This window comes from Chiloscyllium punctatum, chromosome 7, assembly GCF_047496795.1.
Source record: "Chiloscyllium punctatum isolate Juve2018m chromosome 7, sChiPun1.3, whole genome shotgun sequence".
In the NCBI taxonomy this organism is placed as follows: domain Eukaryota; kingdom Metazoa; phylum Chordata; class Chondrichthyes; order Orectolobiformes; family Hemiscylliidae; genus Chiloscyllium; species Chiloscyllium punctatum.
The window spans coordinates 104,791,219-104,812,070 of NC_092745.1; the positions used below are offsets into that span (position 1 = coordinate 104,791,219).

At 41.2% G+C, this 20,852-nt stretch overlaps 1 protein-coding gene across 1 annotated transcript in view; it reads right to left on the reverse strand.

Annotated features, from left to right (window-relative positions):
- Positions 1-761: 761 nt before the first annotated feature.
- LOC140480014 (uncharacterized) overlaps positions 762-20,852 on the reverse strand; it is a 147,017-nt gene continuing 126,926 nt past the window's right edge. Inside the window, exon 5 of the transcript XR_011961175.1 lies at positions 762-1,240. The gene's annotated coding sequence lies outside the window, so the exon portion shown is untranslated. The remainder of the gene's footprint in view (positions 1,241-20,852) is intronic.

The following is a 20,852-nucleotide window of genomic DNA, read 5'->3' on the forward strand; positions in this document are numbered from 1 at the left end:
CAATCATTCAAATTTATATAGTTATTATGTTTGATTTTTTTTCAGGTGGAGGCAATGAAATTACTTGTTTAAGGGGAGGTTTGTTCTTTGACAATAGTGGCAATATAACTTGCACTTCACTTTGGACTGCTATGTGACGTGCCAGTACATGACATGGGCATGATAACTTCCCAAGCAGTCTGCGTTGTACTTGTTATTCCCAAACTGGATTGGTGCAAGTTCTGATGATTCTGATCATGTACTCAGAGCAACCTGTTCCATGATGACTGCAGGAGCTTAGCTGGCTTTTGAGAGCTTCTCTGGTAAACACTTTAAAATCAACAAAAATTATTTCCATTTATACAGCACCTTTTAGATCGGTAAATGTCCCAAAGCAATTCCCGGTAATCAGGCTCAAAAAGCCGTACCAAAGGAGTAATATGGAACTGCGATTAAAGACAGTCTGTCAATGCAAGTATAACCTTTTATTCCTACTTTCTGTTTTCTGTCTGTTATCCAAACCTTAATCCATACCAGTACATTATTTCTTAAACCATGCGTTTTAATTTTGCCAACCACCTTCCCATAGGGAATCTTATCAAAGTCAAAATCCAAATATTTGCATCCATTAACTGCCCTTTATCAATTTTGTTAGGAACTTCCTCAAAGTATCTAACATGATATCCCATTCACAAATTCATGTTGACTGTGGCCTATCAGATCATTTTTATCCAAGGGCCTGTTTCCACACTGTAGGAATTCTAATTATACTTCTAACAGGTCCAAAATAATAAATCCTCTTGTTGTCTCTTCAACATGCTGATCTAAAAAAAAATCCCTTAAATATTCCAGAAACTTGTCCTCCACAGCTTCATCCTTATCTCCATGCTAAAGTTCCTTGTTCAGCAAGTGAAGCTGTAATCAATTTCTTTTGGAAAATTTCTATATTCACTTAATATTATTTTCTTTGGCTGATGTCTGTCATTGAGACCTCATACAATCTGCTAACTCAACTCACTTGCTACTGGACATTAGTTCCCTAATTTAATGTCCTCAACTGCATTGGAGGAGATCCTTTCCCCTCTGACACTTCTTCACTCTTATGGATTTGGAGTTTTCTTCCAAGCCACTTAGGACTTTTTCCATCATCCCTAACTCCTTGGATTGCCAATAACTGCACTTCTGTAGTTGGGGATGTCGTCTTTCTGGAAGAATGTGTTTCTGGGCAGAATAGACCTTCTGGGCTTCTCTCTCCATCTCTCTAGGTTGGAAAAATGAGAGAAAACACATTAGCAACTTTTCTCTGTTCTCCTCTCCAAGAGTTTTCTAGTCATTTTGCTATCATAATATGACATGAAACTACATCTTAAAGACAGCTAAACATGCAGTCTTTAGCTCACTGTTCCAAAGTCATTTTCTGATTTCTCAGAATAAATATTGGTGGTCAAAGAAGTGTAAACTAAAATTCTTTTTCCTTCAATTTAAAACTTAGGTTTCTAAATAATACCATACTATGAGCCTTCATCACACAACAAAAAATGAACAGCTGTCTTTAAGAGATATTTTCACAGACCTATTACAATTTCGTCTTATTGTTATTTCTATTCCTAGATTTTACTTCAATAGCAACAATATATTTACATTAAGTATGCAAGGACTTTCCAAAATGATTACAATCTACCGAAGTCTATTTTTACCATTTACTTATTATCATGATATTAATTTTCCTTCATGTTAGTTTTTGTTAAAGAAGCTGCTAACATATTGTCTCTCACTACTATCTGAATTATTTTCAAATAATGTGGTTTTAGCATAAAACTCCAATTAAAAAGATTTTAGTTATGAAGTTTCAAGAGATAAGTTAAAGGATTGTGATTTGTGTACATAGTCATCTCCTCAGAGTTGTTTGATTTGTCGGCTTCAAAGCATTTAAAGCCAACACCAAACTCAAAGTCTCTTTTTCCACAATTAAATATTTTCATGGCTTGCTTCATAGAGTCATAGAGCTGTACAGCATGGAAGCAAACCCTTCAATCCAATTCATCCATGCCAACTATATATCCTAAATTTGCCAGCATTAGGCCTATGTCCCTCTAAACCCTTCCTATTCATATACCCATCCAGATGCTTTTTAAATGCTGTAATTGTACCATCCTCCACCACTTCCTCTGGCAGCTCAATCCACACATGTATCACTCTCTGTGTGATAAAGTTGCCTCTTATCTCCCTTTTAAATTGTTCTCCTCTCACCTTAAATCTATGCCCTCCATTTTTAGACTCGCCCATCCAAGGAAAAGAACTTGCATATTTAACCTATCCATGCCCCTCATGATTTTATAAACTTCTATAAGGTCACCCATCAGCCTCCGATGCTCCAGGAAAATAACCCCAGCCTCTTCAGCCTCTCCCCATTGCTCAAACCCTCCAACCCTGGCAACATCCTTGCAAATCTTTTCTGAACTCTTTCAAGTTTCACAATATTCTTCCTATAGCAGGGAGACCAGAATTGCTCGCAGTATTCCAAAAGTGGCCAAATGAATATCATGAGGAGCAGGAGAATCGACGTTTCGGGCATAAGCCCTTCTTCAGGAAAGTTGATGACAGCAACACAGGTGGCTGATGCCCGAAACATCGATTTTCCTGCTCCTTGGATGCTGCCTGACCTGCTGCGCTTTTCCAGCAACACATTTTTCAGCTCTGATCGCCAGCATCTGCAGTCCTCACTTTCTCCTAAATGAATATCCTGTACAGCTGCAACATGACTTCCTAACTCCTGTACTCAAAACTCTGACTAATAAAGGCAAGCATACCAAACACTTTCTTCACTATCCTACCTACCTTCGACTCCACTTTCAAGGAACTATGAACCAGCACTCCAAGGTCTCTTTGTTCAACAACACTCCCCAGGACCTTACCAGTAAGTCTGAAAGTCCTGTCCCTTACAAAATGCAACACCTCACACTTATCTAAATTAAACTGTATCTGTCACTCCTCAGCCTGTTAGCCTATCTGATCACGATCCTATTGTGTTCTAAGTTTATCTTCTTCGCTGATCACTATACCTGCAATTTATTTTACATGAAAAGTAATTGCCTTCTTGAAAGAACATTGCACCAGTACCTGTCTTGCTGTCATCAACATCTTGTTTCAAAGGCTTAACAAACTTCAGTGCTAAAACCAGTGCAGTAATAATTGTAACTTTCAAGCTGTCAAAGGCACTCTGACATTCCTTTCTCCATTCAAATGCCTTGTTTTTTTTATTTAAACAAACTTGTCAATGGAAGTACTGCAGTGCTTAAATTCATAACCACCAACCATGAAATTCATTCGTAACAATATATTATAAAGTGCCTTTTTTGTCTTGGGACAGGCTAGTCCAAGACAGCCTTTACTTTCATTTTTCTGGGTGCTACCTGGTCTTGTCCGATATTGTGGCCCAAATAAATTACTTTTACTCTGTCAACTTCAGTTTTAGCCAAGGTTTTGACCAAATAACCCTTTACAATCAATCAATCAATAGTTTAAATGTGGTGAATATTCCTTGTAGATTCGGCTGAAACAAATTGTCTGTGTATATTGCATAATCCTTCAATAACCATTTTTCATTAGTCGTTGAAAAGTTATTGGTGCATTTTGCATTCCAAATACCATGACTTTACATTGACAGCATTTGAACATCCAAACATCAGAGTCTTCTCTTGACCCATTTGAATTCAAATGAATGCAAAGCACTATATTTGGTGTCAGCTGAGTTTCAGGAGTTGCTAGCAAAACGTCATGTTTAGACACGATTTTGCCTTTGCACTCCACTACAGATTTTTTTTTCTGTCAGGGCTTAGCTTTCAATTTTCTTAAGACGCCTACAAGACAGTGAAGCTATTCACCAATATCTGGTAGTTTGGTAGGTACATCAGCATCAACGAGCACTGACAGCGCGATGCTGGAGACACTGTTGATGATTTCAATATCTAGGCTCCACAATCATTGGCAATTTGTCACTTGAGGCTAAATCCACATCCTCAGCATTAAACCTGTACTGTTTTTCCAAGTTGAGTAAGAGAGTGTAGAACTACAGCAGCCTGACTGAAACACCAAACTGCAAACCAACAAACCTGTGGCCTCAAAGCATTCCTTTACAGTCTTTACAGCGTTGATATGTTAGGCAGGAGAAAACAATGAACAATTTCCACTTCACAGTCTCAGATGTATCCTTGGCATCTCTTGAAAATTACTCAATATCTGGAGCATTTAAATTCCATCATCATGCACTTAATGCTAAACCAGTCATGTCTGCACTGGGTCAGCCTCACACATAGATGACAGCTGCATATCCACAGACCTTTGACGTGGTGAGTTGGCCACTGGATCACTACTTCCTGGGAATCCACAACTCTGATACAAGGACACTTGTGAGTAATTATGAAGCAATTATGAACTGACAGCTTGGAGATTGCCACTGACAGCTGTGACCTCTGGAGGACAGCTGTTTGGAAGGGCATCGGAGGAGGCAAACATTATCAAAACACTTAGCTGGTCAAGAAGAGGGCTCAGAAGAAATAGAGGCCAGTGGGCCCTGTCTCTTCTCAGTGTACTGTCTTCTTCTGCAGCAAGTTCAGCAGAGACTGTCATGCCAGAATGGGACTTTAAGCCTCACCAGATGATGCTCAGCACAGAGCTGACAGCCATGATGCAAGTCATTGTCTTCCAAGATGGAAGACTTCCATCAAACATCACCCCTCCATTTTGTTCCCAGCAATTGGACACTCCAGAATTAGGGCAGCCCTTTGGACACTATTTATCATAGGCAATAGGCTGTTCATTTATTTGGGGGTTTGTTCAGTAACATTCCTGTCTGTGCTCAAGAATTAGCTACTCATGGTTGTATGTAATGTCCAGCACACCCAAGCATACCCATACTTCCCAAAAGCAGAGAAATGCCTTCATAAATGTGTATGTGCTGAAGGAGTAGAATTGCCATAAAATATTGTTGATAAAATAAGGAGTTTATCAATAATTAGTAATTTCAATTATTCCCACTAGAGGGTGTCAAAGTATTAAAAGTCCAGGGCTCTGAATTCTGCTGGACACACAGTATATACTCCTCATGTTACATCTTAAATTCACTGTTACAATAATAATTTTTTAAAAGAATCCTCTAAAAAAATACTTGCAGCTATTATGCTTATTTTTCCACTCCTATGAAGATATGCAAATAACTAGACAAACAACAATCCATTCTCAATCTAAATGCAACTAAAGGATAAGAAGTGGCCAGTGGGGGGTTACAAGGAATGGATTATTTGACAAACATCAGCAAAACTCAAACATAAATTGCAGAATTTAGCACATTAAGCCATTGTTTCTTGTAATAATTTCTTTTTTAGGAAGGAGGTCGCAAGGCAATGCTGGTCCTGAATATCCAAGCTTAAACAGTTACTTAATTTTTTTGGCATTAGATCAGAGACATTTGTGATAGAGAGCAGATGCCAGTGTTTAATTAGGTCTAATATAGAGTTTGGGTGATTTTGAAAGAATCAGTTTACCTCAATGATTTAGACAGGGAATTATGATGTGTCCACCCCAGTTTAGAACATAAGAACGTTAGTTAGTGGAGGAGTTGTAGACAGTGGTTAGCACCGCTGTCTCACAGTGCCAGGGACTCAGATTTGATTTCAGCCTTGGGTGCCTGTTTGTGTGGAGTTTACAGTCTCCCTCTGGCTGTGTGGATTTCTGCCAGGTGTTCTGGTTTTGTCCCATCGTCCAAAGATGTACAAGTTAGTTGGATCAACCAGGCTAAAGTTGCCCTGTAGTGTCCAGGCTAGGTGGATTAGCCATAATAAATGTAGGGATACAGTAGAGCTTGGATCTGGATGGAATTCTCTTCAGATGGTCGGTGCAGACTTGATGGGCCAAATGGCCTCTATCTGCACTGTAAAGATTCTATGAATCTCACTGCCTTTTTATGAATGGGGTCTGTAATTGGGGCTTAGCAGAAGCTTTATTTTGCAGTGTGTTATTGAAATCAAGAATACATTGCCTGAAGAGTCAATGGAAGGAGGTTCAATTGTAAGTTTCAAAAGGAAATTGGATTCAGTTAGTAGCCCCTCTGACCTCTGAATGGGATCAAATTCTACTCCCCCAGGGCTTTAGCATGAAAATAAAAAGTGACACTCCCAGCTCAGTAAAGGTAAATTTGCCAGACCATAGCGCTGCTCTCTCATTATATAGAGAGAGATGACTGGTAGCTGTTTAACCTGAGGTGCACCAAGTCTCAAGTGAGGGGAGAGGTTGAAAAGGGAAGTCCTTCATGATAACTTCAGCTGGGAATTGAATGCATGATGTTGGTGATACTGTGCATTGCAAACCAGCTATTCACCTAACTGCGCGAACCAAACCCTTCTTAAAAGACTGGTATTCCCAGACAGACTCCCACCCAAGTACTAACCAGTCAAACTGCTTCACTTTTGAGACCAGACAAGTTCAGGAATTTTTGGACAAAAATACTGTATCAAAGATGGTGTGTTTAGATTGTGACATTAAATTGAGGCCCATGTGCTTTGACCATGGGTGGATCCAAATGAATCAATACATTATATTGTTTGGAAGAGGGGGAAGAGTTATCCCCAGTGAGCTGGCCTACATTTATCATTCAATTAACATGACAAAAACAAATTATCTGGTCATTATTACATTTTGTTTATACATATTTGCTGTGTGTATGTTGGTTGTCACATTTCCTATATTACTACAGTGACTACATTTCAAAATTCTTCAATTGTTAAGCACTTTGAGATATCCGGTGGTTATGCAAAGCACTGTATAAAGGCAAATGATGTTTTCCTGACTACTTATCCAGATCTACTAGCTATAAGCTTTATTGAATAAAAGTAAGAACTCTCTAAAAACAAAAGTTTTGGGTCATATAATTTTAACAAGATGTCAAAAAGTTCTATCTACTCTAATCCCATTCTCCAGCACTTGGATTGTAGCTTTGTAAGATATGGCTTTCAAATGCTCATCTAATATTCTTAAATACCTTGAGGGCTCCTACCTCAGCCATCATATTAGACAGTGATAGCCAGATATCCATCATCCTCTGAGTGGAAATGAAGTTCTCAAATTAAAACTGTCTTTTGATTATTGTTCCCTCTCCTGAGGGAAAAGGTTTCTACAGCCTATTAACTTTGTACATCTCAATCAAGCACACCCTCAGCCTTCTGTACTCTAAGGAAACCAACTCCAGCTCTGATGAAGAGCCATCTAGACTTGAAATGTTAGCTTGCTCTCTCTCCATGGATGCTGCCTGACCTGCTGTGATCTCCAGCATGTTTTGTTTTCAGTAGATTCCAGCATCTGCAGTAATTTGCCTCAGCTATCTAGTGTCTCTTCACATCTGAATCACTCTAGTCCAGGTGACATCCTGGTGCATCCTCATCTGCACCTTCTCTTAACACAATGACATCCTTTCTGTAGCGTGGCAACCTGAATTGCACATAGTACTCCAGCAGTTACAAAGGCAGTGACTTCACCAAAAGGCTTCTGTAAGAAAGGTATGCCATTGAGATTTTATTTTAATGCGCTTTAGAAATAGTCAATTGAGACTGAACAAAAGGATTCTGTCTCCTTAAAGTTGAATGCAGTTGCAAAGCAAAATGAATGGAAGAGCCCTCATGTCTTTAGCAGTTAAGTGATGCTCATCAATAACATGATACAAACTGTTTGAACACCTGGTCACATACTTCTTTTGAACTGTAGAGTTGACTTTTTAAATGTCTGAAGATGGATATCAGGGATGATCTCAGCCTGTTATTCCCTACCATAGCTGTTTGTGATCCACAGTTATTTATGTAAACTGTAATGCCGATCATGCTATGAATCAAACCCTTGTTGATGTGTTTCCCTCTCCTGTTACCTGTAAAACAGTCACTAAGATGAAGGATCATAATCATCTGAAATTCAATGGTGAATAATCAGCAGTTAATCTTCAGAATTGAAAACATAACATACATAGACATGAAAGAAGCCTTGTGAGTTTGCACTTAGAATTCCTTTGCTTAAGAACAATCACACGTTTACAAAAAGAGTTATTTACATTTTTACCAGACACTCCCTTCACTATGTACAGCAATAGGACATAAAGGTGGACATTTACATCCTCTTCCAGGCAAAATGTGACATGGGTAGGAGAGTCTCTGCTTGGACATTTACCACAATACCATCTTCCCTAGCTGGCTATGCAGAACCCCACATGGAGTTATGGCGAATTTACAAAATTAGATGCAGGATAGATCTGTTTCAAGCAAGGAAAGTAAAGTTGATGCTTTTTAAATTTACTAAATTCAAATTGTGTCTATTATCATCATGTACAGTGAGGAATTCAATGAACATATGACAGACAGGTCCATAGGGTCTGTCCACAGTCTTGTAGCAATTGAGGATCATGACCTCCATTGTCCCCATTCACCAACAGCACAGACAAACAGAGAAACATATGATGTAACATCTGTGTAATGTAAATAATTGACAGGTGAGGGAATCTTGAATCACTGCATAGATGGAGAAAGGAGATTTAATACAATTTGAAGAACGGAGGTGGAAAGGTGGAGTGTAATAACACAGCTCTCAGTGTTGAGGTGGAAGCTAGTAAGTGACTAGGAAAGTGTTGATAAGATTGTCTCTTTGATCTGACTCCATTCTAGTAGGAGTTTGAATACATTACTCATGGTTATTCTCTCTTTTTGGTCTGAAAGAAGATCTAGAAAGTATTGGAATTAGTGCCAAAGGATAAAGAATTGGAAAGACAAAAGCCCGGAAATGATAAAATCCTGGGCCAATCCCAACAAAGGGGGGGGGGGGGGGGGGGTGATAAACAGCCTAATGTTACTGAGTTTGTGCTCATTCACACAGAAATGGCAACATCTGAGTTTTTAGGTTGTGTTGTAACATGAAAAGTGCACAGAAATCAGGGGGTGAAATAATTTAGTGAGCTGAATATCGTGGGCAATGTCGTGATATGTGGCAGACGCAGATGAGAAGCCCGTCAAGGCTACATTCAATGTCACAAACATTTCATTGGATCTTTTATACGTTTGCTGAATAGCAAGGCAAGTTTCTCAGTAGGCAGTGATGAAGTGCCAATTCTGAGGACCAGAAGTCATTAGACGCCTTATTATCAATCTAACTCACTTCATTAGTCTACAGCTTCCTAACTGACAAAGTGCATCAAATGAGCTTGACATTGAGAGTTTCAATGTGGAGGCCATAATGGGTACCTGGTGGATTCAGCTCGCCGCTTGGTCTAGAGATCCCCCATATTGCAGACTGGTTCTGACATGTTCCATTAACACCAGCCGCACACACACACACACACACATATTCACTGACATAGGCATTTGACATGTGATAGCAGTGAAAAACCCTCATGACACAACTCTGGTCTATTTACAGTACGCTTCTGAACTTCAATGCTGCACCTCCAGCTGCTGCAAGAACACTGTGCAGTCGGGGACATGTACTTTGGTCATGGTCTGGAACCGGTTGTATCACTGGACTTTTTGTTTACTCTCTTAATGCTCACTCACTTTGAGACTATCTGGATGCTCTCAATATCCCTGCCTTGCCTTACTTTGCCTTGTCCTTTTACGCTTTGCCACCTCAACCAGAGAGACCAAGCTCACTGCAGGTTAGCACAGTGACAAAGCCAGGAACTTGTCATGGTCATCAACGCTCCTCAGTCAAGTCCAGGTGGAAAGCCTTCACTCGGGAAACTCCAGCACAATTAGTCAAGGACAATTTCCAATACCAGACTCGAGGCTTGGGCCTCATCAACTTCTAAGGCTAGTAAGATTCAGGGCCTTCTGCTCCTTATAACAGGTGGTCAGAAAGTCCAACATCCATCTTGACTCTTTCAGCCATATTTTAGGCTACTCTCCTCCCAGAAAGAGAGAAAGGGAGATATTAAAGGAGATGAAAATGGATAACACGGCTTTTATTTTGGTGCAAGTGGGGAGGGGTCCCAACCAAGTAAATAAGAAGCATGGAGGGCATGCAGGATTAGTGATATCGAGGGGTGGGATGGGTGATACTAAGTGGGAAAGACATTGCACACAATAGTGAGAGTTGCAGAATGAGCCTTGGTGAGAGGTAGATATGGTAACAGAGAGGGTTGTATCAGAGATGGATTGGTAACACTTAGTCTGGTGAAGTGGAAAAGAGCATTGATCTTCTTCTGTCATTGCTGGGGATTCTTCCAGGTGGCTGAGAATGCATTGATCTGTGTGGCAACCTTGGATCTACTGGTAACCTCGGATTACAGTGGCAATATATATTTAGGTATCACCTTTAATATCATAAATGGTCTGTAGGTGCTTCATAGGAGCATTATTAAACAGAATACAATTATTAAACATTATTAAACAGATGACTAGAAACCTGGTCAATTTGATAGGATTTAAGGAGTACCTCAAAGGAGGAAAGTCAGGTAGAGAGCAAATTGGAGAAGGAATAAAATAATGTAGTAAGGATTTAAGCAGCAAAAGTAATTCTACCTTAAAAATTTTCAATGACCTATGGAAAAGACTTACAAGGATTTTGCCAAGATTGGAGGGTTTGAGCTATAGGCAGAGGCTGAATAGGCTGGGACTGTCTTCCCTGGAGTGTTAGAGGCTGAAGGGTGACCTTATAGAGGTCTATAAAATCATGAGGGGCATGGATAGGGTAAATGGACAAGGTCTTTTCCCTGGGTTGGGGGTGTCCAGAACTAGAGTGCATAGGTTTAGGGTGAGAGGAAAAAAATGGAAAAGGAACCTAAGGGGTAACTTTTTCACGCAGAGGGTGGTGCATGTATGGAAAGAGCTGACAGAGGAAGTGGTGGAGGTTGGTACAATGAAAACATTTAAAAGGTATCTGGATGGGTATATGAATAGGATGGATTGAGAGGGATATGGGCCAAGTGCTAGCAAATGGGACTAGATTAGGTTAGGATATATGGTCGGCATGGATGAGTTGGACTGAAAGGTCTGTTTCCATGCTGTACGTTTGTATGACTCTATGACCCTCTCCTCCACTGCCTACTGAGGTAGAGTATTCCAGAGTATTCCAAGTCAGACTACTGACAGAGAAAATAAAATTATCTTCCGATGTATTCTAAAAGGTAACCCCTAATGCTAAAGTAGTGCCACCACCATGCCCCTCACCTAGATCTGGATTCACCCACAGGAGGAACATAGTTTCCTCATCCATTTTGTCAAGACCACCTAGGATTTCATATACTTTGATCAATTCACCCTTTACTAAATTCTAGTGAAAACAACCCAGTCTGTTCAACATCAGTGGTTAAAAGTTGGTTAAACAGAGGTAAAACAGATACTTTTCTATTCAGAGTTTTATTCTAATTCACACATAACAAAATTCCAACATACAGTTTACTTATTTCCATTATCTACACCCAGTTCTCACCCCATTATTCCTTAATTAACATATAATCTGGCCCTCCCAGACCCTATTATATGATAATTGATTCTCTTTTTCAAAGAAATTCTCATATATTCAAAAGAATAATGAAAAACAAGAAATATAAAAGTATGACTTTTTAAAGTTTGATTTATTATTGTCAGGACAAGATATTACATTCTCAATATTTTTAAGGTACATTGGAGTTCAAAATGTTATTTTCCAGTATTTCTAATGGCTTCTTAGAGCTTGCTCCTTTCTTCATAAAGCGATCAGAAAGCAGTCTGTTGCAATCCACCCATTTAAATTTGAAGAATCTCAGTTTTCCACTATTTATTTTAAAACAGCAATATAAATCCTCAGTCTCTTATCATTTACACATTTTGGTAAATGTATGTTATCCCATAATGAGATAACTGCACAAAGATCAGTCTCCCATCACCAAGACACCCTTTATTTTCTTGTGCATAGTACACTGACAGTGACCAGCCAGTTCGGGGTCAGTCCCAGAACTGAGGAGATTCTAACCTCCCGGTTATATATTTTTTGCCAGTCCCTGGATTGAGGAGATTCTAAATCCCCTGCTTATACGTTTCACCCACACCCACACCCACACTACTGCCCAACAGCAGTAGTGCTACCTCCTTTTTTGTTTGTTTTTTTTTGTTGTGTTTGTGTAGGTGTCAGACATAGTGAAGAACAACGTGTGCAGAAAACTTCATTGACATTCCACCACCAGCAAGAAAACAAACACCCAAGTGGCCAGTGACAAGCAGTGTTCTTCTCATCAATGGGGAATGCCTACATGATCGATAAAGTGAAGGGAAGAGTGGGTAGGGATTAAATCAAAATAGAATCAGAGGGGGAAATAAAACGCTCCACTCCCTGTGGTGCCCGCCTGTCTTAGAACATGTCTAGGGTGTTGGTGGATACTGTATGCTCCTTCTCCAGGGACACCCAGGCTCGAACATAACCACAGAAGAGGAGCCATAACGACCCTCTCCCCGGCCCGCTGTCTGGACCAGTTTAAGGCCAGTCTGCCCAGGACATTCTGTTTTTCTTATTTTATTAAACAGTACAGTTTACAAACAATTAACATTAACAGCTGTTTACAGAGAAACAGCAATTTACAAGGGAGTGGAGTGGCAAAGCCAGGCCCCAAACCCTAACGTTCAACCAGTTTTCAGGGAAATGAGGACAAACCTCAAATCCCACTTTTAGTCAGCACAAAACAGTAACAGTAACAAATACATACAAGGCAATCCAATTAGATAAGAAACAGTGCGTAGAATACAGACAGTCTTCCAGCAACCCAGCAAGCCTCCCGTCCCTCACACATTCTGGCCACTCGAAGGCCGCCCGCCCCTACGCCCGTTCTGGCTCTCAGTCCACCAGGTGCCCCTTCTGGGTCTCGGTCCGCCCTGGCACACCTTCTAGCCACCTCAAGGACAGCCCATCCTGCTTCCCCAACCCCACAGGACAACAGCGGTCAGGACAGCCTACCCACCTTCTGGCTTCCCTAACCGGCCTTCACACCTTCCAGCCACCTCTAGGACAGCCCGCCCTGGTAGCTGCCTGGGGTGACAGCGCTGAGGACAGTCTACCCATCTTTCGGCTCTCGGTCTGCCCCTATGTACCATCTGGCTCTCACCCTCCCCGTCATGCCTTCTGGTCTGTGGACTGCCCTGACACACCTTCCGGCCACCTCTAAGACAGCTCGTCCCCCTCCTTGGGATGACGGTGCAGCCCACAAGCCTTCCGGGTCTCAACCTACCCCTACGCATCTTCTGGCTCCCAGCCATTCTAACACAACATCCGGCCACCTCTGGGACAGCCTGTCCCGATTACCCCTTCTTGGGATGACAGCACTCAGAATGGCCTACCCACCTTCCAGCTTTCAGGGCAGCTGGCATCGGGTTGGCCTACCCTTCTTCTAGCTTATGGGACAGCATACCCACCTTCTGGTTCACAGGATGGCCTTCCCACCCTCTAGCTCTCAGGGTGACAGCTTTCAGGAGGACCTCTGAGCCTCCCAGCTCACACTAAGGCCTGCTAGACCCAAGGACACACAAGACAGTGCAGGCAATAAACCCAAAAAGCCACAAGACAGAGTCAATTATCAGCAAACAGAGTCCTATCTGATACAGAAGGGTATCATTATCAGTTCTCTTCAAAATGTAGAGTCTATTCAGAGGAACAGAATCCACACTCCAGTATACAAAGTGCATTGTCACAAATGGAGTCCATACAATCTGCAGAGTCCATTGCCAAAAGCAGTGTCCACAGCTGAGGGCAGAGTCCACTCCTGAAGGCAGCAAATGCACACCCACAGCACACATACAGGTGTTCAGTCTCCATAGAGGCCTGGCCCATCCATCAAGAACCAAGTCCACTCATGGGAACACAGTACATTGAAAAGGTGCAGTTAACTCACAGGGGTTTGGTCCACTCCCAAAGGCAGAGTCCATTCCCGAAGGCAGAGTCCACTCCAGGATGCAGCAATTGCTAATCTCCCAGCACATACAGAGGTGTTCAATCTTTACAGAGGCCTTTTCCACACACAAAGGGCCAGGCCTACACACACAGGAACAGTTCCACCTGGAAAGGTGTATTTTTTCACAAGGGCTCAGTTCAAACCCCAAAAAAGTGAAAACACATTCAAAAGAAAGAGAACCAGAGCGTGAGGGCTAAGCCCTGCCTCAAAATCAATATTGTCCTTTTCTCAAAGTAAGAGAGAAAAGACTAACACACAAGCTGTAACCAACCAGTGAAACAACAGTTCCCTAAATTGGACTGGATTATCCTGAAACACATTGACTGTGTAAATCAGGCAGTTTAGAAATCAGTCCTCAATTGAATAGGACTACCACGCTACAAACTGACAGTATAGATCAGCCAGTTTAGGAATCAGGTTTCCCCCCAAAAACAGTAGAAACCAACAGTAGCAGTAACACACTGACTGTGGGCCAGCCAGCACAGACTCAGTCCCCTCAACTGAGGAGACTCTAAATGTCCTGGTTATATTTTTATTCCTGTTTATATGGTTGATTAACCAGTACAAATTACAAACAAACAGTTAACATTAACAGCCATATACAAGAAACAGCAATTTACAGGGGAATGGGGCAGCAAAGCCAGACCCCACACCCCACCGTGCAACTATTTCACAGGGAAACAAGGATGAACCTCGAATCCCACTTTACATCAATCAAGAAGGAAACAATAAACACAATCACATACAGCCAGTCTGATAAATTGAACAATAAAACAGTGCATATATCATAGACACCCCTGGCAACCCAGCAAACCATGCGTCCCTCCAATCTTACAGCCACTCAAAGGTAGCCAGCCCCTATGCTCCTTCAGGCTCTTGGTCCACCCCGTGTCCTTTCCGGCTCTCAGTGTCTACTGTTAAGGTATGTTTTATTGCACTGACAAGTTGAAGGGCAACATTTAGCTCCCACTCATCAAAGGAAACTAATAAGCCATTCTGCACTTGAGGATCTACTACAAATATTTGCCTTAAAAAATCACTAAAAACAATACATTTCATGAATTCTTAATGAATCTCAATGATGGTAATTTCAAAACACAATGCTCTATTTCTAACTTCTCAGTGTTTTGTTTGTGTCAATAATATATTTCATCTTGGGATCATTCATATCTTGGATTCCAATATTGGTATCTAGCCTCATTTGGGTGCCCAGCCAATTCAAGTCCCCAGTTGAACATTGCAATTCCTCCATTTCGCTAACTACCATGGTTGTAGAGGTTGATTTTGATGTTGCGAGTTCAACTCCAGTTCATCACTGATACAAAGTCCCACATTTTCAAACTGATGCAGAGTCCCATAATTAATTCTGCCTGATTTGCAATCCAGTGGATTTAACAACTGTAGAAGCCTGACCTCCAATTTTCGATTCTACTTTAAGCCCATTTATGATGATGTTCAACTTCACTACTAACCTCCTACATAAAATGAGCTACATGCATCATAAAGGTGTTTGTAAGCTGTTCCCCATAATGCCAGTAATACATAGCAGGCTCTGCCTTCAACTGCAGAGAGCCCAGTTTTAATAAGGCGGTACTTACTGAGAAGCACCAAAATCTAGAGGCATGTTTTTGGCCATATTTGGATTTGTTTCATTTTCAGAGTGTCTCCTGTACATTTAGCATCTCTCCTGTTGAGTGATGAAAAGCTTCCCTTTTGAGCTAATCTGCCTTCAGGAATGTAGCTTCAATATCAATTGAGCTAGACTCACAAGTATTTGTTGCTCACAAAACCAAATAAATCTTCAAAATTGTTCCTCCTGCTATAGGTGAGGACTCTTGCAGTTTTTCTTCAAAACCTCATGTAATCTCATCAGGCGATATCTTCTCCACACCTATCCTTCAATGTGACAGAGCTACTTGTCCCTTATCTGGCACTTCTATGTACACCCTAAATTCTCTCCAGCTTTACATATTTTTCTGTATCGCAGCCATTTTCATCCCAGATGATGTTGCCACTGGATAAATCAGATCCCAGGATAAAAGCTGGCCTGATAGTTTTTTTAAATTTTAGTTAATATGCTGGGCAGTCACTGAAAAATGGTCACAGAAGGTTGAAAAGTTACTTTAACAACAGAAAATAAGAACAGAAGAGGAGAAATAAATTAATGAAAGCTATATAAACATCGAACATAGTTAGAAATATCTTCACACAGACAGCATAAGAACCTTTCAAATAGTTTTCCTGATACTATCTGTTACAGAGATTCAAATCCAGAAAAATTATTCCCCCTACGTCAAAATCTTTACTCAAAGATCTAATATTTATTTAACTGATTCTTCCCAGGTTTTGTCCTGTGAAATTTGAAATGACTTGAATACTCAGAGAATTGAGAGTTTAAGCTTTCTCAACTTGTAATAATCTATACATTTCTAACTAACTTCAAATGACTCGTGGTTCAGAAATTGCAAAAACTAATCCTTTCTAATGTGGTAATTTATTTCTTTAACAGTTCTGAAAATCTTCTTTCCAGAAGAGAAACCATAGTTTCCTGTTATATTTGCATACTTACTATTCTTGAATTGTAGTTGGGTCACCTCTGAACACTCTATAACTTTCAGCCTCTGTGTTTTCCAAGCTAAAACCAATCCTTGATTATGCTAAACCAAAAACCACCTAAAGGCCTTCACGTTATACTCTACTATCGTAAACCACCATGGTATAAACAATTTTACATTTATAGTCCAAGGGTTCACAGTCTTCACTTCTTTGACACAGAGTAGATTAGACTACATTTCAGAAGTGTGAGAAAGTGAGGACTGCTGCTGCTGGAGAGTCATAATTGAAAAAGGTGGCACTGGAAAAGTGCAGCAGGCCAAGCAGCATCCAAGGATCAGGAGAATCAATGTTTCAGGCGTAAGTCCTTACTCAGGAATGTGGATGGGGATGAGAGATTAATAGGGGTATAGGGGTGGTGTTGGGGGGGAAGATAGGTAGGAAGGTGATAGGTGGATGCAGGTCAGGCGGAAATACTGATAGGTTGTTGGGGAGGGTGGAATGGATAGGTGGGAAGGAAGATAGACAGGTAGGACAGGTCAAGAAGGTGGGGCTGAGTTGGCAGATTGGATCTGGGATGAGTTGGGGATAGGGGAGATTTGGAAACTAATAAAGTTGATTTTGATGCTGTGTAGTTGAAGGGTCCCATGGTGGAAGATGAGATGTTCTTCCTCCAATTGGCGGTGTAGTTTTGATTTGGTAGTGGAGGAGGCCCAGGACTTGCACGTCCTTGGTGGAGTGAAAAGTGGATTGAAGTGGTAGGCTGCAGGGTAGTGGGGTTGTTTGGCGGTGCCCCCCCCAGAGATGTAACCTCAAACGTTCCGTAAGTTGGTGTCCTGTCTCCTTGATGTAGAGGCGACCACATCAAAAACAATGGATGCAGTAGATGAGGCGGCAGGATGTGCAGAAAAATCTCTGCCAGATGTGAAAAGATCTTTTGGGACCTTGGACAGAGGTGAGGGAGATGTTGTGGGTGCAGGTTTTACACCTTGTGAGGCAGCAAGGGAAGGGGCCGGATGTGGAGGGTGGGTTGGTGGGGGGCTTGAATCTAACGAGGGAGTTGCGGAGGGAATGGTTTCTACAGAACGTAGATGGGGTGAGGAGGGAAATATATCTTTGGTGGTGGGGTCTGACTGTAGGTGGCACAAATGGCGGTGTATGATGAGCTGTATCCGGAGATTCTTGAGGTTAGAAGGTGAAGAGAGGAGAGGTTCTATCCATGTGATTGAAAAGGTGGGGTTCGAGACTGGAGGTGCAGGAAGTGGAGGAGATGCGCTGGAGGGCATAGATGATCACATGGGAGGGGATACTGCCGTCCCTGAAATAGGAGGCCATTTGGGATCTCCTGGAGTGGAATTGTTCCTCCTGGGAGTAGATGCGGTGGAAGAATTGGGAGTAAGGGATCACATTTTTACAGGGGGTTTGGGGGAGGTGTAGTCAAGGTAGCTGCGGGAGTCGGTGGGTTTGAAATAGATGTCCATGTTGAGCCGGTCTTCGGAGAACATGCCACTTTAACTCAACTGCCCACTCTCCCAAGCGCCACCCTTTTCGACTCTATGTTTCTCGGAGGGCTGTCTGATCTAGTCTTTGACATCCAACCTTTAAAAAATAATATTAATGTATATAAATCACACAATTTTCATGACACAGCTTTTTTTAACCTTTCTTCTTACTTATTCATAGTCACTAGGATCTTTGGTCATGTGGACTTCTGTAGCATTCCCATTCTATATTCTAAACTACACTATCTGCCACACTTCCTACAGGACTGCTGCTTTTCCTATCTATACTCATAAGCCATGCACCATTCTCATTTGGAACTGTATCACCTTCTTTCATTGTCACTGGATAAAAATACTGGAACTGCCGTCCTAACAGCATGGATTTACATAGACCACATAGATTGCTGTAGTTTAAGAAGTGTGCTCAATACCACCTCTTCAAGTGCAATTAGAAATGGGTGGTAATTGCTGGAATAGCCAGTTATGTCCACATGCAGTCACGGAATTAAAAAGATAACTTTTATCAAAAGAAGGCTTGCGTGAACTATAAACAGGAGAGATTGGGATGTTTCTGTTTTGTACATTCTGTGTAAGCAATTCCCTCTGACAAATAAGTGCAGCAGCAGTTTTTGCAGTTCTAGAGACATGTGGACATTTGCTCCACGCTGAGCTTGATGACAAATTCACTCTATAAACAATTTTATTATGTCAACAACTCCCACAGTCTTCATATGGATTTCTCTCAGGAAGTGATAAAGGCGATACTGTGAGAGGCACTGTCTAACCTATCTTCCCTACTGAGCCATCAATCAGCAATATACTCACCTACCAGGAGAAGAGGTCAACATGGCTGTGCTCTCAGTAAATACCTGAATTGCTGAACAGGCTCTTTTGCATCGTCCCAGCTGTGACTGGTGCGTATATCTAAAAGTGTACAACAAGCAAGTTAACTTACCTTCAACTGTTAACATAAATGATTAAAAGGTGTAAGAGTCATGTGTGATATATGCTCTATTTTAAATTTGAATTGAGGATTTTGATAGATTTCTTCCACTGAACTCACTCGTGTTTCTTCTATTGCAGGTTTACATTATCCAATAAGAGTTTTAGGGGAACATGTGGCAACTAATTCCATTTATCCTAATTAATTCCAAAGTAAGTGGAATCTTTGCAAACTCTAATAGTCATTATCTCTTTTGTGAAAGCACTAAAAGCTCTCTTTAAATTTTATTGCCTAACTTATCTTACTACCCCTTTTACATGGTTGGCCCTTCAGATGAAAAATGGCTAATTTAAGGTATTTTGTTTTCTTTTCCCGATTCAAAGGGCAATTGGCCATCTGGCTTGCAATCCTTTGTCAATGCTGCTCTTAAATCAAGCTCTGTAAATGCACAAGACTAAAGAAAGACTTGTCTGCTTCTCAGTGAAGAGGTTACAATGTGTTTCCTTCCTAATACTATGGAAAAGATTGGAAATTTCTCATGACTGTCAAGTCATGTCCTTCCACACGTTGTGGAATGCCAACATATATTTGTACCAACCAGGCCCTACATCTTAGAATGGATCACCATGTTTTGGGTCAACACCTGACAACTGCTTCTTTGACCCAGTTTTTTACTAGATCTGAAAAGTCAAACCATTCTTCAGGCATAAAAGGATCTCATGTTAATGAGTGACTGTATTTGTATTGGCAGCAGGAACAGAGACATCTATAAATTCCTTCCAGATTAAAAAAAACAATAATATTTGGATTTGACGTGAGTTTACAGCTTGTGGTGCAATCAGTATGGTGGGACGGGAAGGGGGACGAGTACATGGGGGTGGAGAGTGTTGCATTATGCCAAACATTTCAGGACAGAAATTCAGATGGTCTGAGATGACTTGAACAAGATTGTGGTGGAGTTTGTAATGAACTCCCAACAAAATAAGATCGTTGCTTAATTTCATTTTCTATGGTAGGATTACTTTTGAATGGCTAAAGTGTTGCAAAATCCTCCGCAGCTTTCATGAACGTCATTTTGAACACTGTCTGTCATGGTTGCTCTCAAAATGCAGAGCTAATTCTGTTATCATCGAGTGGATGAGGGGGAATGTCAATAAGATTCAATGATTTGACTTCTTCCTTGTGGAGGTGGAACTATGACTTTTGGAGTGCCCTTAACTGACCTCTTAACATAAAGCAAGGCCAGCTGATTGACATCTTTCAGCAGTATGCTGTTCACTCTTCTGGTAATATATTGACGGTACACAGGGTTCAAGGTTCAAAATATCTGATGTCAGCAGATCTTAAAAGGCCAGTCACTCTTAAACCCATCCTACTGATGAAACTGCAAAAACACCATCCCTTCCAAAAGATTGAGGGCTGACGTTTCAGATACCATCAGAGGCATGGAAGGAGGCAGAAAGTGTTGTACATGAGTCTGAGGACATGAGTACTGAACAGTGCAATAAGCACCACCCACAATAATGGGTGTCAAGCAGATCTGTTGGAAAAACAGCTTAGGACTTTGAAGGAGTGAGAACTAATATTTGATCCTCCTCAAAGCTTTTATGACAGGGTCTATCATATTAATGTGACCTGTAACTAGTGCTCACAGCAATAAATTATTTCATGTTAACTGCAAGAGACTCTTCCAGTTAGACTGGCAGAAATTTTCATCATAAATTAGAGTAAAAAGCGAAATTGTGTCTTCTAGTTCTTTCCATTGGTCATGGGGAAATCAATCTCAGGCAACTGTCTGTGTGGAATTTGCACATTCTCCCCGTGTCTCTGCGTGGGTTTCCTCCGGATGCTCTGGTTTCCTCACCCGACCCCACAAAACAGACGCCACCACCAAGGAACCTCCAAACAGACCCTACCACCAAGGGACCTC